Source organism: Myotis lucifugus, unplaced genomic scaffold (assembly GCF_000147115.1).
Source record: "Myotis lucifugus unplaced genomic scaffold, Myoluc2.0 scaffold_23, whole genome shotgun sequence".
In the NCBI taxonomy this organism is placed as follows: domain Eukaryota; kingdom Metazoa; phylum Chordata; class Mammalia; order Chiroptera; family Vespertilionidae; genus Myotis; species Myotis lucifugus.
The window spans coordinates 2,014,193-2,017,465 of NW_005871071.1; the positions used below are offsets into that span (position 1 = coordinate 2,014,193).

Here is a 3,273-nt window from a genome sequence, read left to right on the forward strand (position 1 = left end):
CAGTTTTTAAGTGATTCCTTAAATATGAACAGAGAAAATGATCAGATATTTGAGGAATGCTTCCAACCAAGAGACCAAAACAAAGAAATTATAAAAACAAACAAAACAAAACCCAAACAACACAAACACACACACACACACACACACACACACACACACACACACACACACACACGGGAAGAAAAAGCCCTCAGAAACACCACCTAGAAAAGCAAAAAAATTAAAAAGTCATTAATAGCTTCAGTTTCTATGACACACAAAAGAATTCCCTTTTATTTAAAAAATAATCAAAAAAGAAAGGAAAGAAAAGAAATTTTGTGGATAATAAACAGCCATGGAAAAATTCAATACAAGAATTGGAAGGTAGTTAAGGAAAGGTCTCAGAAAACAATACAAAAAGCAAGCAATGGAAAAGAGGAGGAAGAAGGCCGCCGACCACCCCCTCTCAGTCATGCGGCGGGAACTTGGCTGTACTGTGCTGTCCTGCCTCAGAGAAGAAACTCATCTGTTGCAGGCCCAGCCTGGGTGGCTGCCTTTGAAAGCAAGGGAAGGTCAGCATATATCAACCACAGCACAGCAAGGAATTTCCAGAGAGGTCTTATTTCAAACCTTTATAAAGAACAAGAACCACGTTGATTTCTATAAGGGAAATTAAACTGGCCTGAGTTGGAGGGAAAGGATAATGTGTCTAACCTGTAACTCACTCCAGGCGACGGAAGGTCTTATATCAGCAACAGCCCTTTCCTGATAACTATGTGGACCGATGGCTCCTGGAAAAGCTCCAGGAAATATGCCAGGAAAAATCAATATTGGGTTGTGGTATTTGCATCCAGTATGGTGACAAGCAGCTATGTAGTGTCTGTGTTTTTTTGTAGTATATGGACAAGGGTCACCTACCCCCACCACCCCCTACCACCGCCATTGGCTTTTTGGGACAAACCTGGCTTCACTGATTGGCTATGCTTTGTTTGATCTCACTGAAGGAATGAGAAGTGGGCAAACCACTGACTTTATGACTTTCACATATGAGATTTCCCCAGTACTGAAGACCCTGACAGTCTGTGAGCACTGACACCATCTATGCCATGTCAATCTTTTTTTAAAAAAAAAATATGTTTTATTGATTTTTTACAGAGGAAGGGAGAGGGATAGAAAGTTAGAAAAAAATGATTAAAAAGAAACATTGATTCAGCTGTCTCCTGCACACTCCCCACTGGGGATGTGCCCGCAACCAAGGTACATGCCCTTGACCGGAATCGAACCTGGGACCCTTGGGTCCGCAGGCCGACTCTCTATCCACTGAGCCAAACCAGTTAGGGTGCCATGTCAATCTTCATGCTCTTCGGCCACCTCACCCTCTTCGACTAGGGCACCAGTGCTGCCATTGTGTCCAGCACGCTGTCCTTGAACATGGCCATCTTTGCTTCTATCTGCCTTGCCTCATGCCTGCCTGGGTTCCTGCATGCCTTCATCATGGTAACATTTGCCATCCAGATTTTTTTCCCTGTGGCTCATGTTACAGAAGAAACTGACAGCATGTACTCCTCACAGCTATGTGGGGTCACTTTCTTTTTTCTTTTGCGTCTGAGAGGCCTGCTGTCCATTGGTGTGTGGGAGCCATCCTCTGCCCTTCTGCTGGTGTCCATCTCCTGTCTCTGCCTTTTCTACCTCATTCACCTGCAGCTTTTTAAAAAAACATTCATGGGCCTTGGGATGAGGCTGAGATCAAAACTTGTCCAGGGTTCTCAGTTAAGTTAGAAACCTCCATTTTGTTAACAAGGCACGCTGATGGACCAGCCTCCCAACGAGAATAAGATTTGAAGGCAGAGTTCCATTCTGGAAGCAGAAGACTGATGTGGGTGGGAGAACAGAGATCAAAACACAAAGTTTACCAAAGGCCTGAGTTGTGAAGAGGCTTATCCTTTCTGTTATTTGGTGGATGGAAAAGCTTTCTGGGGCCCTCATGGATGATTGTCTCCCATTTGTTACTCACTATAACAAATGAAGTGATATGGTTTCTAATTATTAAAAAATAACAACATATCAAAAAAAGAGGAAAGAAAATACAAGAAGATAAGAATATCAGTCCAAGAGAGCCAATAGCTGAATAACAGACGTTCCCCAAAGAAAAACAAAATGGAGGACAGCAATGATCACAGAAACACAAAATTTACCCAGGACGAAAGGGTACAAGTTCCCAAACTGAAAGAACATAAAGGCCATAACAAGTGGCCAGCACACTGAATGAATAAAGACCTATATCAAGGCATACCATTGTGGAATGTCAGATCCCCAAGCATAAAAAAAAATTTTTTTAAGAGAAAAAAGTCCCAAACAAACCAGATAACACACAGAGTTTTAAGAATCAGAATGCCAGATATGTCAACAGCAATTCTGGAAGCAAAAAACAATGGAACAAGGCCTACAAAATTCTGAAGGAAAATTATTTGCAATGTCAATTTTTTTAACAAGACAAACTACCACTCAAGTGAGGGTAATTTGTAATAAAAGCATTTTCAGTTGTTTATGAGCACAAAAAATTTACCTTTCGTGCAAAGTTCTTTAGGAAGGTACTCAAGTATGCTTCATCAAGGCTGGAAAACAAGTAAAGAATATTGGGGTTCAGGAAACATGAGATCCAAGATAGAAAAGAGGTGAAAGGACTTTCCAAGATGGAAACAAAGCTAGACTGAGCTTCCAGTAAGGTTATGGAAGACTCTAAAACTCTAAAAGGAATATTGCAAAAAGAAAACAAATGAAAAAAACAACTGATGTATTTGTACTGATTTAGGTTTTATAGTTCTACTGGAAGGTTTGGGATCAGTTCCATAAATACTAAGCAAATAGGAAAAGAAAACACAGGCAATTATTGACTCTAGGAAAAAATAAAAAGCATAGTGCCAAAAGTGAAATGCAGTATCCTATATAATAAAAGGGTAATATGCAAATCGACTGAACGGAGGAACAACTGGTCACTATGACGCATACTGACCACTAGGGGCAGATGCTCAACACAGGAGATGCCCCCTGGTGGTCAGTGCGCTCCCTCAGGGGGGAGTGCCACTCAGCCAGAAGCTGGGCTCATGGCTGGCAAGCACAGCAGCGGTGGCGGGAGCCTCTCCAGCCTCTGCGGCAGAGCTAAGGGAAGCGGGCCTAAGCCATTAGTCTGACATCCCCCGAGGGCTCCCAGGACTGCGAGAGGGCGCAGGCTGGGCTGAGGGACACCCCTCCCCTGAGTGCACGAATTTCATGCGCCAGGCCTCTAGTCTATAA

General features: G+C 42.7%; 1 pseudogene; it reads left to right on the forward strand.

The window, feature by feature from the left end:
- Window positions 1–692: 692 nt before the first annotated feature.
- Window positions 693–1,814, forward strand: LOC102442945 (annotated as a pseudogene).
- The last annotated feature ends 1,459 nt before the right edge of the window (window positions 1,815–3,273 follow it).